We start from the raw sequence: 18,931 nt of genomic DNA, 5'->3' as shown, positions 1-18,931 counted from the left end.
ATGTCTGTGTAGCAAAGTGTTAGAGAAAGGTGTCCCAATATTACTAGTATTTGTGTCAAAGAAGACACATAGAAGTTAATTTTCACTGGTAGTAACTACAATATAGATTTCACCAAGAATACTATTAGCTATAAAATTACACTGTTAATTAAAAGAAGGTCATATTGTACTATGTTTCTTATAAGTTTATAGTATTCTAATAATTATAATGTCATACACACAATATTTATACAAAACCGTTTAAAAGACAGCATACTTCTAATGCTGTTCATTTAAGTTAGAGATGGCCTATTAAAACACACACCTAAGTCAATTCCAGTCTCCATTGAAGTACAAAATAAATACTAATTTTTAATTACTTCACAAATATTTAAAACCTCCTGATAATTACCTCCAAGTAATTAAATTTTAACTCATTTTATCCTCACAAATACTTTATAAAGTAGCTACTATTTTTGTATGTATTTTGTTGAGGGAAAATTGAAACAGCATGGGTTCATAGTAATGTAGCTAGCAGGTGTTGAAATCCTGGGTTTTGGGATACAGAGTCCACATTTATGAGCTCTGATTTGTTATCAATCACAGGTTTTTCCTTAACCATTTATAAAAAGACACAATAAATCAGGTAGGTATAATGAAGATTCCACAATTTCTAGATAAATTAATTTGAATAGTATTCATTAAGGTAGAAATAAACATGACTTAAGACAAAATTTTTCATTATGCAGATAGATAAAAAATAAAATGTAAGAAACTGAGTATTCTAAGTATAATGTACTTACCTCTGTGACCAAAATTTATGGGTTTTTTTTGGGGGGGTTGTTTTTTCGGGCTACACCCGTTTGATGCTCAGGGGTTACTCCTGGCTAAGCGCTCAGAAATTGCCCCTGGCTTGGGGGGACCATATGGGATGCCAGGGGGGGGGTCGAACTACGGTCCTTTCGTTGGCTAGTGCTTGCAAGGCAAACACCTTACCTCTAGTGCCATCTTGCCGGCCCCAAAATTCATGTTTAAGTGTATAACAATGTAAGAATTTCTAGGATAATCTCAAACCAAAGCTCTTCTAGACTCAAGATAATCTATAAATACTTATTAACTTATTGAGGGAAAAATCTTTATTAGGTTAGAATTATTGTGAGTATTTTGCTTTAAGCAATTAGAATTCCTTTGACTATTTTATTAACAGAAGACATTTTTTCCTTTCTTTTCTTTTTTTCTTTTTTGGTAATACCCAGCAGTGCTCAAATAACACTTTTATTGGGTGTATGGAATCATATAGATGTGGGGGACTGAACCTGGGATGGACATGTGCAAGAAAAATGCCCTACCTCTGTGATATCGCTCCAGAAGTCATTGATTCTGACTAACACAGCTATGTCATATGTCTCTCTTGGTTGCAAATTAATGTACATTTAGTTCTTTAGATAAGAATAAATACTTTAAAGTACAATAGTAGCTGCATTATGGTACAAAAATTAAACTTTTTAGTATTGCTAACCAGGATTACTCAATAATTATCATTTAAGGAGTTGATATTGTCCCAAACACCTCTACTCCTTATATTAAGGATAGTAGAGAGTAAATCTTTTGAGGATAGAAAGCAACACAATGTTTAAAAAAATAATAAAAAATGCACAAGCTAGTATAATAGCAGACACTTGAATTATTTAATTTTATTTCATACAACCACAGTAATGTGGGAATTCACATATTGTGACTTTACAGGGGAAATTGATTTTGAGATCAAATTATTTTCGGGCTACAAAACCAGTAAATCAAAGAACAAGAATGTCAATTCAAGTTTTGTAGCTTCTACTCAACCACAATTAACAAAAAAAAAAAAAGAAAAAAGAAAAAGGTACCATATTTATTCGAGTATAACACACACCCGTGTATAACGCGCACCCCTAATTTTTTATTAAAAATCAGTATAAAATTTTGTTTCACACCAAGCATTGTAATTGACAAAAAAGTTTTTGAACACGTGCAGCCATGATAAAAATCATTAATTGACAACGTAAACTGGTATAAACAACAATACTGAAATATAATGACTGGTACCAATATTTATTTAAAAAGCTTCCAAGTCAGATTCATCATCAGATCCACTAAAGAGTTGTTCCCATTCTTCTCGAGTTAATTTTTCATCAGTGTCCCACTTGGCAGGAACATCTCTTTCTCCAGTTTCTTGGCTTTCTTCTGAGTCTGACTTCCACAGCAGGTCGTCTTCTGTGCCGTCCATTTGATTGCTGATGCCTGTCTTCAAAAAACTCTTGACAATCATTTCTTTTGTCATGTCTTCCCATGGTGTTTGAACCCAGGATGTCACGAGAGGTAGGCCAGGTGTCTTGAGCCCAGAAAAGGCGCAGAATGAACTCACAATTGTCCTGTGCCCTCCTTGGACCGGCCGCCACTGCCACCCCATTCCAGCCCTCGTTTATAATGCGCACCCAAACTTTGATTTCTTTTTTTGGTAGAAATTTTTTGCGTGTTATACTCAAATAAATACGGTAAGTACTCTGGCGTTTTCAAAGTATAAATCGTATCCAGACAAAACAAATAGACGTTGGTTTTATTTAAAATATTGTTTCACAAGATTTTTACATGTTTGCTATTGACTTCCAGTTAATATTTTATGAATTAACTCAAATATTTCAAATGATATGTAAAACATGAGAACTTTATAAAATTTCATAATTTATTGAGATAATATTAGTTATTATTAAAAATGTGCCTCTTACAACATAAAAGCAATGCTATCTACCATATGTGAAGTAATTGACATAGTTAGAACCCATTAATATATTATAAATCATTATATACTCTTTATTATATATACATTTAGAACTCATTTATTATAGAGCTCTCTGAATAGCTGTATATTTTCACATAAATTTTCTATAGTTATCAGGGTCACAAACATCAAGGCTAGAGATGAGTAGGTACCAGTGCATACCTGAAAATGCTCAGGGAACTTCAAGATGATGGAACTAAATGTATTCCCTCACACTGGTAAGGCATGCACTTTTCAAATCCACAACTAAAGAAACTATTATTGAGACAAACCATAAAATAAGAGACCTTGGTATGTTCTGAGTAAACAGGTCCTAATGTGGCTTAATGTGTGACTTACTCCAGCATTTTGAGCTATATATTCAGCCTTAACTGGATTAGAATCTTTCTTATCTTGTAGGTACAATGAGGAAAATAACTCACAGTGTAAGCCTCAAACTTGTAGGTATTTGTACTTCCACTTGAGTTATTTCCAGAGGCCCACACATGCATGACATAACAAGAGAAAGTAAGATAGATATTTCTAAACAGTAAGACTAGAAATACCGTCGGATCCAGTGGTTCCAGTTGTTGGCATCCACTGCAAAGCACACAAATTTTAGGTAAACATGTATCCATTCATGTTTATTGTAGGATTTAGGACAATAGTCAGGGCATTAAAAGCAATCCAAATATACAATGGAAGATGAATGGATAAAGAAGTCATAATATATTTGCACCATGGAATATCAAACAGCTATAAGAAGAAATGAAATTATGCACTTGGGCAAAAGTAGAATGAATCATGCTAGAATGAATCAAGTTGCAGGATTAAAAACAAATACTCATGGGCCTGGAGAGATAGCACAGAGGTGTTTGTCTTGCAAGCAGCCAATCCAGGACCAAAGGTGGTTGGTTCGAATCCCGGTATCCCATATGGTCCCCTGTGCCTGCCTGCCATGAGCTATTTCTGAGCAGACAGCCAGGAATAACCCCTGAGCATCGCCGGGTGTGGCCCAAAAAAACAAAAAACAAAAACAAAAACAAATACTCATAACTTCATTAATCTGTGACATAGTGAGGGTCAAACAAAGAAATATTAAACTATGACAAACACTTGGCTATGCATTACAAAACTAAACAGTGTGGGGAGGGCTAATTCTTCATTTCCAAGAAGTATATTGAAGGCTGAAGACTAATCTAGATTGAAAATTGAACTAAATGTGACACAGACACTGATAGTGGAGGGTATGGGCACGTTGGTGGCAATAGGGTTCTGTAACTTTTTACATCATTACTCTATATTTTAAATTTTATTTTATTTTTGTTTCATTTAGGTGAAATTTTTGCAGCAATTTTTTTAGATTGTAGTTTATGAAAGACTATGCAGGAGTATTGTGACAAGACAGATTTTATAATTGAAGAAAATATTTATAAATGACACAATCAAAAGGTTGTCATTTAAAAATGACATAACTAATAAGATACCAATATTGCAAAAAGAACTATAAACCGAGCTCCAGTTTAAGTATAGGATTCTGAATGCACTTCTTACCCTGAACAAAATGAACTTCAGTGACACACAGAATAATTCTTTCTGTATTTCTGACAGAAATAAAAAGTGGAATAGTAATTCTTACAGATTGGCAAGAGAAATAAAATGCAAATTGATGTGATATGAGAGACTAGATAGAATCTTGACATACCATATAGACACACAAATATTGCTATACAACAGGAAAAGACTCCAATTTCCAGCTTGTGAAATCAATTTGTGTGTGTGTGTGTGGCAAAGGGACATTTGGCACCTCAACATTAAAGATACAAACCTAGGAAGCAGTTTTGAGAACTAGATATTTTGGGGTCCTAAAACAGTTTGACTTGGTGAGACTTAACTGAGTGGATTTACTCCTCCCAGTAGGGCCTTGTGCAGAGAGAAAGATTAATATGCATATTGATTAGTGGTGCCAGGAGAATAATGCATGAGAAAAATAAGAATTCCAGTAAAATGAAAACATAAACAATTGAATTAGAAAATTCAATAGAAAGGTTCAATAGCAGACTAGAAACAGAAGAAAAAAATACAATCAAACTCAGGGTAGTAAAATTCATTTCATTAAATGAGTAAAAAACAACAACAAAATGAAAAGGGAAAAGACAGTACAATTTAAGTGGATACAGTTTAGGGGTTTAGATAACAAGTTTGCAATTATTTTCTGTATAGTGAGTGGTCCCAGAACAGTGAAAAGAGAACAAGATAATAAAGTAAAAAGAAGAGTTTATTTGAAGAAATAATGGCTGAAACTTCCCCCTAATTTAGGGAAGGAAATAAAATCAGATCCAGACATGCACAGAGCTATTTGCATACTCAAAATTTAGAGCTCTATAACAAAGCATGTTATAAACTGTCAAATACAGAACAAAAGAAATTTTTTTGATAGTATTACAAAGAAAAAGTTTTACCTGGAAACTTGTGGTCTTTGAAGTTTCCCTCAATTGTAACAAGATTTTTGTTGTTGTTTTGGTTTGGGGTTAACTCTAGCACAGTGCTCATTGGTTGGTGGAACTTGGGGGCCAATACATGGTACTGGGGGTCAATACTTGTTGTTTGCTGCTTGTAAGGCAAATGCCCCTCCCACTGTATTATCTCTCTGGCCCAGTTAAAGGGACCGTAAAAAAAAAAAAAGCTCAATATGCTAGACCACATGATTTGCAGCCATAAACTTGCAGTTTCATATTTAGCACCACATGGTTCCCAAGAACTTTCTGGGCTGACCCAGGAGCACCAGGAAAAAGCACCAGGAGAAGCATGTGAAAAGCTCTGATATAGCCCCCACAAAAATCAACTTTAAACCAAGTTGCTGGAGGAAAATGATTACAACAAAAATATTTTAATAAACAAAATTGTCACAAAACTTCTTATCTCCCCTTTTATCTGAGAGAAAAGTACCAACCTAATTATTAAGGTCCTGATCAGTAACTAGGCAAAAGTCACAGTGATATTAGCAGGCATACTATGGTGGGAGAAGCCTTCTCTCCATCACTGTTATACATCCACAACCATCAGAGCCTTAGCTATAAAACTCCATTTAGGCAGACTTATTCTGTAGATACTTATTTACAAAACTTGAAAGTAGAGATTCTAGCCTGCTTTGTTGAAAATCCAAGCAATTACTCAACAAATAGAAACAGACACCTAAAATTGGCCTAGAGGGAGAGTATCTTCAGCTCAAATATAGAATAGGTCTGGTCATAAGAGGAGGGGGAATAAGAAAAGGTTTCACAAAATTGAACAGCTAGATTAACAGATCACAACATTGAGCCCAGAAAAAAATGACTATATATACATATATATGACTATATACATATATATGTAGGTATTAATTTATGATAAAGCAAAAAGAAGCACTTAATGGGGAAGACAGCCTCTTCACTGATTAGTATTCAGTTTGGTATATGGTATAAAAACTCAGTTTCATGGCTTTTAAAGGTGGCTGCCCAGTTTTCTAATGCAAAATTTACAAAGATTAAATGCGAAACTTAAAACTGTAAAATGTTTATAATGAAAGAAATATTAAACTCCTTGACATGGCTACTGACAATATTAACTTTTGCTTTATTTTCATTTTATTTTTGTGTTAATTGTAAATAATTGGACTATACCAAACCAAAAATTTTCTGCATTTAAAAGGAAGTTACTAACAAAAAGAGAAAGGAATACTGCAATAGGATAAAATAATGATCTGAAAGAGGTCAATATCTAAAATGTATAAACAATCCATATGCCTCAATAGAAAATTCTGAAAAGGATGTGAAGAAAAGAAAACCAATGTAGCATTGATGGAATATAAGTTGGCACAATCCTATTGATAACAATATGGAGCTTTCTTCAAAAAATTAAAAATGGAATTATTAAAGGATATATTAGTTTTGATTCTAGGTATATATCTGAATGAATTAAAGTTAGTTAGGGCAGATTCCATACTTCTGTTTTAATTACAGGACTAAATTTATCATGAAGACAAGGAAATGTCATATGTTTACATGAATATGAACATGATTATATAGACCTGTGGACAGAATATGATTCATACATAAAGAGAAGGAACTACTGTTCTTTGCAGTAACATGGGTATCATTTGAGAACATCCTGCTAAAATAAATGAGTCACAAAGACAAGCATCCCATGATCACTTAGAAGTAGAACATTCTAACATTCTCCTTTAACACGGAAACTCAGATGTAGGGAAAAGATTTGTGGTTGCCAGAAATGGGGGTTGGAGTTTGGGCAAAGCTAGTAAAGGTGATGAAAAGGTGAAAACTTCTCATTATAAATATTTTGAAGATTGTGAAAAGTTGACATCTGTAAAGTCATTTTTCAAATGGAGCTGGGAGTCATTACAAAGAAATTATAGTACCTGTGCGATTTGAAGTAAGTCAAAGACCTTTTCTGAGATGGGCCAAAGACCTCTGAACTGGGCCAACAGCAATTGTGTAAAAATCATTAAGCAAACAATTGTTTGAAGTGTCATCTGGGTCATGAGAACAGATGATATGAATTGCTAGCTAGGATATAATTCTCCTTTAATATTCTCTAATGGTATTTTATTCCTTTGAAGTTAAAATAGTTTTATATTATTATCCTTCTTCCTTATATTTCTCTAGAGATTTACACTCAAAAGAGTAGAAATGTTCTAAGAAAAGAATTTCCTATCTGTGGGTAAGATGTGGGTGACTCTCAGGGTAGAAAATGCTCCACTTTTTCATTTTTTTCTCAAGAACCAGTAATCAATATATATCCAAGAATATTTTGAGTTTTTTTTTTTTCCCTCATTAGTCAATTACTTTAACACTCTTATGAAAGACAAAGAGGAAGAAGAGATAACACTAAGTAAGCTTCAGTTACCCTAGGGGCACCTTTTAAGTTTTCTATCTGAATCTGTGTACCCGGATTTTCAAGTCTTTGTTCTCAATTAAATGTGCTTTATCTTTTCTAACTGCATTCTGAGTTTTACAGTGGTAAGACATATGTAGCAGGGTAATGATATTTAATAAATTGTATCTTATAATTGAATATTGTTAAGAGTTGATGTAAGATGTTCGCATCACAAAACATGTAAATATAAGTGGTGATGAATGATAACAAAACTTATACCAGATGGTAACAAAACATTTCAGAATAAATACATATCAAATTATTATGTTGCATATCTAAAATGAATATAAAATAAAACAGCAAGTTAATTTGAAACACAAAGCACATCAATAGTAAAAACAAACTAACTTAAAAAATGGGCCAACTAGATTATCAATATTTTACTAAATAAGATAAGCTTGAAAAACAGCTCAGAGGCTTAGAGATATTGCCCAGCAAGTGTAATTTCATTTTGGTGCTTCCTGTATATGCTAAGGAGGGAATACCAGGTGAGAAAGAACAGTTATTTGCTATCTTCTAATTCTCTTTATTAAATAAACACAAATTTTAATTCATTAACCGCAATATTTATTAAAGTACTGATGATAGATTATCACACATATTAATATAGACAAAATGAAAAATTGTGATGATGGGAATGGGCTATATTACATCAATATCACTATTAAGGTAATAATAGTGACCATTTCTGAAAGCTATTGCCTTTGGATAAACAGAACTCTTATATTTTGTATAATTATGTGAGTCTCCAATTATATTTAAAATTTTTCATCAAAGTGTATTTAGTACATATGTCCCTTTCTCTGAAAGTTTTCCCAGTGTCTTTCAAATAAAGAAAAATTATTGGAGAAAATATAATTGTGACCATGCCCTTGTTTTGCTTGTGGCCTACTCAGGTTGAATCCCTAGCACCACATATAATTCCCGAAGGCTCACCAGAATCCCTGAGTATAGCTTGGTGTGTCCTGAAAATTAAAAAAAATATTAACATAATCATATTTATTCTTTGGTTTATTTTTTGGTTTTTGGTGTTTGGGCCACACTGGGCAACACTCAGGGGTTACTCCTGGTCTCATCCTTGGTCAGCCCCATGCAGGCAAACACCTCACCCCTGTGCTATCACTCTGGCACCTTAAATGTCTTTATTCTAAGCTGTTTCCTTTACCTGGAAGATTTTGCTTTTTACGTGAGTATCTAATTCACATTTATATATCTTCTAAATATTTCTCTTTAATGTTTTTATACATTTAAAATATATATTTAAATTGAACATAGTGGTACCCAAGTAAAATAAAGTAATGACAGTTAAATTTTAGGTATAATGTATACCAGCATGATTCCTATTATTTGTGTCTACTTCCCTCTACTTGTTTCTGTCATCCCATTGTGTACCTCCTATGACACTTTTAAAAATTTTGTTGTAGTTTCAGTCTCATGCTTTCAGTGTTGCTGACTCTGTACTTTATATATTTATACTTGAGGTGTAGTATATACTATTCTGGTATTGTGGTATACTGGAAACCTTGCCTCTATTATGGCCTGTTTGCTCTTCAACTGCCTGTTTGTTCTTCATTTTTTTTCCTTCTCTGTTTTGTTCCTTCCTATAATCTGAGATCAAAGGTAATCTAGAATCTTCTAGAATATTTCATTATAATTTTTTATTCCCTCTGGAGAAGCCCTACATTCACACTTGAAAACATATGTATATTTCTCTCTTTCCCCTCACATTTCTTTAAGCAAATTTCAATTAAACCATTTTATTTACCAAAAATTTTATCATAAACAGACACCTTTCTTAATTAACATAATGTAGGCAGCACTTTACTGTCTAGTCCCTAAAAACTTAACTCTCATTTTGCTTGACGATTTCATTAGAAATTTCTTCTGTGAGGGGCCGGAGAGATAACAGAACAGTAGGACATTTGCTTTGCAAGCGACCAACCGAGGACTAATGGTGGTTCCAATCTCAGCATCCCATATGGTCCCCTAGCCTGCCAGGAGTAACCCTAAGGCGCTGCTGGGTGTGGCCCAAAATAAAAACAGAACAAAATAAAAAACAAAATAAAAATAAATTTATTTTATGAATAAATTAAATATAGTATTATATCTCCCTCTTTTTGACTCAAATGTGAAAGTGAGGATCGTAGCATGTACTTATATTGCTGCTCATTTAAATATTTACATATGAGTAAAGTAAGGTGGAAGGGAAAGCTAGATACAGTTGGAGAGAAAGGAATATTATGGTGGGGAGTGTTATTGTGAGAAGGAAAACAGGAGTGGCAAGAAAGAGCTAAATAATTATTCAAAGGAGCATAAAACACTTGCTTTCATTTATGGAGGTTGCCAAAGTCATAACAAACCACTTTATTTAATAATAAAATTGAGTGTATTGAAAATTATAGGGCAAATATATTGTCAATTGTCACAACTTAAATACACACTTTTTCTTGTCTATCAAGTGAAAACAAAACTTCAATGCTCAAACCTAAAGTTCACTTTGAAATTTGCAGCAGGGATCAAAATAAATTGCAGGTAGGGGGGTGACAACTGTTCTAACCATCATAGCCAGGTAATCTTACTTATTTGCCTAGAAGTTATGAAAAAGGACTTGAAAATATTATCTGAGGAGTAATTCTAGTAAATGTAGCATATGGAGACAGATTCCCCTGTCATATTTCATATGTAGGAACTCATTAGACACCTACAGGAAGAACATACGGAAGGAACCCATGATGTCATTGGAAGAGAATGCTGTATAACTAACTGTGTTTATAGTCTAAAAGAATATGGTTGTTGCTGATAGCTGTGATCTCTCAATAAGACACTTTAAAGATTAAAGATTCATCAGATTAATGTCTTAGTGCTTGTAACTGCAATCAGAAATATCTTGGTTCTACTTTGTAAAAGAATTGAACTTAGTTTTTAAGTTCTCTTAATCCTAATTTCATCATCTAAAACTGTATTTAATAGAATGTAGAACTATTCAAAAGAGTTTTGACAGGTGAGCAATTTTCATGGTAACTATTGTTAAAAAGTTTCTCAACTAATACATATTTTTGGGCGGGGGGAACACCGGTGACTCTCAGGGGTTACTCCTGGCTATGTACTCAGAAATCGCTCCTGGCTTTGGGGACCATATGGGATAGCAGGGATCGAACCGCAGTCTGTAGACGCCTTATCGCTCCATGCCACCGCTCCAGGCCCAACTAATATATTTTTTAAAATTTGTTATTCTTAAAGTCTAATTGGTAAAAGGATGATAGGGCTCAAGTAATGCAGACTTTCAGTGCTTAAGCAGTGAAAGTAACTAGAAAAATTATATAACCATATTCATACCCTATCAAAAGTATTACTGTAAAAATCATTTTTTGGTTAAGGGTCAACTTTATATCATAAAGATAGTGAAGCTTATAAATATTAGTTATAGGATATAAACATAAGATTGAATAATGAGTCTTTTCTAAAATGTTCAAAAGCAGGCTTTTGAAAATACACGAGCTAGAATGTGTAGCTAAATGATTCCTTAAGATACTGGCGACACTTAAAATCCTGCAGGGACTGAGACCTAGCTAGATTTAAATTAAATTACTTTCATAAAAATATAAATAGTCAGGGCCCGGAGAGATAGCACAGCGGCGTTTGCCTTGCAAGCAGCCGATCCAGGACCAAAGGTGGTTGGTTCGAATCCTGGTGTCCCATATGGTCCCCCGTGCCTGCCAGGAGCTATTTCTGAGCAGACAGCCAGGAGTAACCCCTGAGCACCGCCGGGTGTGACCCAAAAATCAAAAAAAAAAAAAGATAGTCTATTTTTTATTCACTGGTGTCCACATCAGTGAATTTTAAACTTTTCATACCTGCAGACTAGTTCTAGAGAGCATCTATTTGTGTTTTTGTTACCACCTTCTTAACATATGTGATCTCTTTCTCTCCTGAGTGCTCCAGCCCATACACAATTTACTTACTCAAGAATAGACAAATTAGTCTGTTTCATTTCTAGAGTTTATCATCATGTAAAATCTCCATACATGTTCATTCTTTCCCTCCTTCAAATCTGTTTGATGTTATTTTGTTTGCATGATAAATCTAAGAAGAAACCAGAGACTATAAAGAGAGTATAACTTTTTTTTAACTGCATCCCAATAATTCTCTATCTACTACTATCCAGAAGACATTTACTTATAGTTGGTTACCTACTGTACACTGTTGAGCACCTTAATTGATCTTTCTCACCAACTGTGCATCTTCAAAGATTTTGGCTGCCAAAATAGTAAGGTACTTTCCTTGCATGAAACTGATCAGCACTACATATGTGCTGGCCAAAAATGAACCTTAAGCACAGAGCCAGTTATAGGCTCTAAGCACAGCCAGGTGTGGCATTATCAACCCCCTCCCCTCAAAAAGAGAAAAAGCAGAAAAAGAAATTAGACATATGAACAAAAGTCAGAGGGGATCTTTTGTCACATTTTATGTTAAGAAAAGTGACAGAGGGTAAAGGAATTTGAAAATCAATCTCATTAAGAAATGGTCGACAAAACTATCTATATTAGAAAACTAGGAATTTATTTAACCTTGATTTGCAAATGACAAATACCAAGAATATCATTATCTTTCCTGACTTAATATTGCCTCTCCTGGGGAACTAGTAAAAAGAAAACTAAACTTACATCCAATTTAAGAATCTACTTCAGGAAGGAAACAAAAGAAATCTTGAAATATGAATTCCATGTTATAAATTTAAACCTAGATCAAGGGCTGTAAAAAAATTTATTTTGCCCTCCTTGATCAGATTATCCAGACAAATTTGTATTATCTTATAAACTTTCCCTCACAAATTTGTAAAAAAAAATGATGAAAGAATAGCTGGGTTTTTGGTTTTCTTTATTTTTAATGCTATGTCACTAGAGAAAAAGTTTGTAATCAGTGTTTGTTATGCCAAAACAAGACAACTGAAGGAAGCTTTGAGGCTACTTTTTCAGGGATCGTAGGTCCTCAGAGCTGCTTGGATGACCATCTTTTTACTGGATTTATTTACATATATTTAGTGAAATGCATAATAAAACTCAGGAAATACAGGATTATTTAGAAATACAGATTTTGAGTCTTTTGCTTTTTGGGTATCTTTTAGTACAGCATAGGAATGAAATAAGACAAAAACAGTGAGCTTTGCTTGCCAGATGACAAAAAAGTTTAACAATTTTGTAATATTCAGATTAAAATACGCTGAAAGTTGATTTTAATACCCCTTGCTATAAAAGAGTAGTTTTCTTAAAAGTTATTGCTATGGGAGCAAAAAGAGATAATGCAAAAGCAAAAATGTCAAGATAACCATCAGTTCCAGAATAATATAATAGCACATTGCTGTTTTATGGATTTATTATAATAGTTTTAAAGGTCATTTAAATATGAAGACTATTGTCAGGCTTGGCAACTTTGTTAATGTACTTTGCTACCAGCAAATTCTTAACTTGGCTTAGATTTACAGTAAGCCTGATCTATAATTTTATCATTTAGATCTGATCTGTTTGGGATAGATGATTTCAGTTCAATTTAATACTGGCTGTTTTAGTCTCCTGTACAGATAGGTGGTTCTACCTTCACAGCCTGGGAAACAAACCTTATTTTCTGAAAGAAGCTTTTATTTTAAAAAGTCCACTTTATTTTCTGCATAAGTATACTTATATTTATAATAAAATTAGCACTAATATATACCGACAAACAAAATGCCAGAAGACAAAATAAATATTTTTTCTGGTTTCTATTTCTTGATTTTGCAGGTGATAGCAAGAACCTTATAATAATTTTTAAAATATTGTTCTTTATATAAAGGAAAACAGTGTGTGCGCATAATTGAAGAAAAGTTGTAGGCATCCTGTCAACATTATTTATTGATGATATAGAAAGCTTATGTAGAAGAACTTCCTTGGATGGGGTTTCTTTAAATCAGAAGGTAATAAACTGTCCAGTGAGACATGAATATTCAGTTTTTGTGTCACCTGTGAGATTTTTTGTTGCGTCTACTGTATGTTTGTGGGATTTTGAGCATTCTTATTAGCATTATACCTGTATTTAAAAAAAAAGACTTCCAGTTATTTTAATCAAAATTAGTTATTCTGTGACTATTCCATAGAACATCTCTGCTTGCCTCGAAGGGCCCCTACAAAGAGCACAATGCTGATAAATTCACCTTGGAATCTTTCCCTATATTTCTATTTTTTTCAGAATAATGTCATTGACAATTGAATAGCTCTTAAACTTGAGCAAGTTTAAGAAGTCTAAGTCAAATTTAATTTTAATTAAGTGTATAGATTAGTACACTTTTAAACATGCAATAGGAAATATTATTGCATTGAAGCAGACACATTATCTCAAATTCAAAATACTGTAATTTTTATTTTGCCTAACAAATGTTAACCATAAGAGTTTAAATTTTCTTTTCTTTTTTTTTTTTTTTTTTTTTTTGGTTTTTGGGTCACACCCGGCAGTGCTCAGGGTTATTCCTGGCTCCAGGCTCAGAAATTGCTCCTGGCAGGCACGGGGGTGGGGGTGGGGGTGGGGGTGGGGTGGGTGGGGGTGGGGGGGGTGGGGTGGGGGGGTGGGTGGGGTGGGGGGTGGGTGGGTGGGGGGGACCATATGGGACGCGGGATTTGAACCGATGACCTCCTGCATGAAAGGCAAATACCTTACCTCCATGCTATCTCTCCGGCCCCAAGAGTTTAAATTTTCTTACAGAAATTTGTCTCATATTCTTTATTGTGTATTACAGTATTCCAGGCATGGAATTCAGAGTTGTTAATAATTTTAGACAGTTTATTTTTCTATTATTATCATTTAAATTGGATATTATCCAACCTGAGATTTATAGAATATTTTCTGTATTTGTGGCTTTTTAAAAACTGCTTTGAGTCAACTTTCATTATAGTAAGTGAAGTGCTAACATTTCTGAAATGTGTCAAAAATAAAGACAATGCTCAAGAATTGGGTCTAGATTAGAAAGGTTAAAGGAAAATTTTATTCAATTATATACTTAATTTAGGGAAAAATATTTTCATCCAGTGAGATATATATTAAAAAGTTATGCTTCCTTTTTCTTAATTGCTTATAATCTAAAATATTTTCTTAAAATTTTATTTTCTAAGTATAGGATATTGAAATGAAACAATCTAAGTATAGTTCTAGAGTAGAAAGTTTCAAAAGCATTAGTAACCCACATTGACCTAAATTATTTGTCTAATGCCTAGAGAAACTTATGATTAATTTTCTAAAATTTTACAAAGTACACATTTTTATTATAGTTGACAGTATTAACTATTCCAATGTTTTTGTGATTTCAGTGCCAGAAGATTATTTAATTTTGTTTGGTGAAAAGCTATAGTGCCTTCAGTGTCTTTTTCCAGTTGTGTGACTTCCAAGGTGACTTTTCTTTCTGTTTCAATTACTCAGCTTTGCCATCATTTAACTATTACAGTGATGGAAGGCTTGTACTATGCTTATTTATGGAGGGTGATATTTTAAGAGAGAGAGATCTCCCCCACAAGTATGAAAGGAAATAACACTTAATGAACACAAAAACTGATACTATGAAATAGTAAAATATATAGATTTCATCTGAAAATATTGGAGAATAATATCAATTATTACTAATAAGTGAATAATTAATCCCAGCTATTGTTATATATATAGCTTTTTCCCCCCACAATGAGGACATCATATTCAATTTGTAAACTGGTAACATTTTTTTTTCATGCCCTTGAAAATAAGCAAGTAATGGAGCCTTTTAGATCTGTTTTTTTACATGGTGTTTAACTTGAAATACAATAGAGTTGGAATGACATCTGAAATGGGCTAATATATTTTGTTAAATGGCACTTTCAATAAACTCTATAAGCTTCATTACCAGTCTCCCAAGCATAGTGAGTCTCAAATGTTTTAACCATCGGTCACCAATGAAACATATAGGAAAACATTGTTTAGAAATGCTACAGAGATGTGAATATTTACAAAAAATTTAAATATTAATGAAAAATACTGTAGATTGCAGAACTAAAACAGACTACCACATTATTCTGAATAATTTGTAACACAGGTTAACATTTTCAAAGTCAATCAGGGGGTAAACTATAATAAGTAGCTGACATATACATATTTGCTGCTTACTAGGTAGTGTGCTAAATGTTTTCCACAAAGAATAAACACCATATCCCTTTACAAAAGATAAAAATGCAGAATGATTTAAATAGGTTTAAATTTAGCAAGCAATATGTACACATCTATTGGCCTGCTGGCAAAACCTTTATGAAAAAGTTCCTCCATTATTTTTCTTTACAATTTCCCTTAATGTGCTCAGAGTCATGTAAAAAATATTTAAGTGAACACAAATATTTTCAAGCAGATTTTCTTGGTATATATTTGGGGCAATGCCTGGCAGTACTCTGGGCAGTATTCAGAGATTATTCCTTGCAGTGTTGAGGCAACCATATAGTGCCTGGAACAAAATCTAGTTTTGCAAATAACCTTTACTGAGCCATTAAGCCATCTTTTTATTCCCATTAAAAATGTTTCTTGTCGGGTGGGGAGGAGGGAAACTTGGGACATAGGTGATGGAAATGTTGCACTGGTGAAGGGGGGTGTTCTTTACATGACTGAAACCCAAACACAATCATGTATGTAATCAAGGTGTTTAAATAAAAAAAATATAAAAAAAAAGAAAAATGAAAGACATTCTTGCAATAATAATTTTCAGACACAAAAGAGAAAAGAGCTGGAAGTTCCAGCTCAACTCAGAAAGCTCACCACAAAGAGTGATGAGTTTAGTTAGAGAAATAACTACATTTTGAACTTTCCTAATAATGAGAATGTATGAGGGAAATGGAGAGCCTGTTTAGAGTACAGGCGGAGGTTGGGTGGGGAGGAGGGAGACTTGGGACATTGGTGATGGGAATGTTGCACTGGTGATGGGTGGTGTTCTTTACATGACTGAAACCCAAACACAATCATGTATGTAATCAAGGTGTTTAAATAAAATTAAAAAAATTTTCAAATAAAAAAATAATGTTTCTTGTGGGCCAAAGCTTCATGGTGTAATCATTTGCAAATGACATGTTACTATATACATATAAACCCTAAAAAATTCTCTACTAAAAGCTCCTAGAAACTGTAAACTTGTACAGTACTTTAAGATAGTCATTTTGATCATTTGATAACATTGATTCTTCAGATCCAAGAGCATGAAATGATTTTTAGGTCTTCTTTTATTTTTTCTTAAGTATTTTTAAAATTTCCTGATAAAGGTTTCTCACCTTTTTTTGTTGATTCCTTGCTACTTGATGACTTTTAAATGGAATAGACTCTCTGATCTTTTTCTCCTTAGATTCATTATTTTGTATAAAGAAATGCAACTGATTATTCTGTATTGATTTTGTAGTCAGAAACTTTGTTACATTTGTTTATTGTTTATAAGAGGGTTTTTTTTATGTGTGTGTGGAATCTTTAGGTCTTCAGTATATCATCATATCACCTTCTATGCAATCCCTATCCATATTCAGACATCATTCAATAAGGAGTTATAAGAGTTAATTATTAAATTTGTATGAAACCTTAAAAGATTCCAAATATCCAAAACCATATTAAAAAGCCAGAAACATGGAGGCATCTCATTACCTAACTAGAAGTTGTACTACAAAGTAATAGTGATCAAAACATCATGGTATTGGAACAAAGATAGACTTTCAGACCCATGTACCAGAACAGAATATCCAGGGACAAACCCTAAAGTATATGTTTTGACAAAGAAACCGAAAACATGAAATGGAATAAAGACATCTTCTTCAAAAATGGTGTAGATACAATGGATAATCAAATGTAAGACATTATATTGGATTCATATCTCACACCTTACTAAAATTCAACTTAAAGTGTATCAAAGACCTTGAGTTCAGACCTGAATCCACAAAGTACATTGAGGACAATAAAACTGAGACCTCAAAGGAATCTTCAATGATATAATGTTAGTGGCAAAATAATGGAATCAAATCTGAATAGATGGGACTATCATCAAACTATCAAACTATAGTTTCTGTATTGTTAAAGAAACAGACTAAAATTAAAAGACAGCTGAGTGAGAGAAAATATTTGCACTCAACACATCAGGTAATGGGTTTATAACTATGATATACAAAATACTCACAAAAATCAACACTGAAAAACCTAAAAACTCATCAAAAACTGGAGAGCAAAGAAATAGACACTTCTCTGGAGAAGACTAACAGTTTGTCAACTGGTACAAAAAATTATCATCATTATTTGTCATTAGAGAAATTCACGTCAAAATCACATGAGATATCATCTTACACCAATGAGAGTGGCACATATAAAAATATTAGAAACAGGGGCCGGATAGATAGACTGGAGATAAGGCATCTGCCTTCCAGGCAGAAGGATGGTGGTTCGAATTCTGGCATCTCTTATGGTCCCCCGCGCCTGCCAGGGGTGATTTCTGAGCGTAGAGCCAGGATTAACCCCTGAGCACTGCCAGGTGTGACCGAAAACACAAACAAACAAATATACTAGAAACAATTTGTCTTGGTGGGTATGTTGTAGAAAAGGAATTCTTATCCACTGCTGGTGGGAATGCTTTCTGGTTCAATCTTTATGGAAAACAATATGGACAGTTCTCAATAAACTCAGAATAAAGCTGTCATGTGACCCAGAAGCCCCACTTTTGGATATCTATACCCAGGACAGAAACACTTTCATCCAAAACGATGCATACATACCACAATTCATTGTAGCATTCAGTACAGTAGCTAAGAGTGGGAATCAACCTAGATGTCCAACAACAAATGAGTAGATCTTGAAGCTGTGGTGCATATATACAGTGGAATTCTACTGTAAGGAATGATGCAACCCCACAATTTTTTGCAACATAGATGGACCTGGAAGATATATTAAAGGAATAAACCAGAAGAAGGAGGATGAATACAGAATGATATTGCTTATATGTGGCGCTTAGAATAACTGCATGGAGGAATGCAATTTTTCTAACAACCCCCATTTAAATACTATTGGCCCAGAGTATAGTGAAGAGAAAGAAAGAAATTTAGTGGAGAAAAATAAAGACAAATATGAGATAATAGGGGACAGGGCCAAGGGAACTCAGGTGAATTCGTGGAATTTAGAAATAATCCGAGATTCAGTGTCAGCAATCAAATCATGAGACTCAAAGCT

Source organism: Suncus etruscus, chromosome 11 (assembly GCF_024139225.1).
Source record: "Suncus etruscus isolate mSunEtr1 chromosome 11, mSunEtr1.pri.cur, whole genome shotgun sequence".
NCBI lineage: Eukaryota > Metazoa > Chordata > Mammalia > Eulipotyphla > Soricidae > Suncus > Suncus etruscus.
This window is presented reverse-complemented; position numbering follows the sequence as displayed.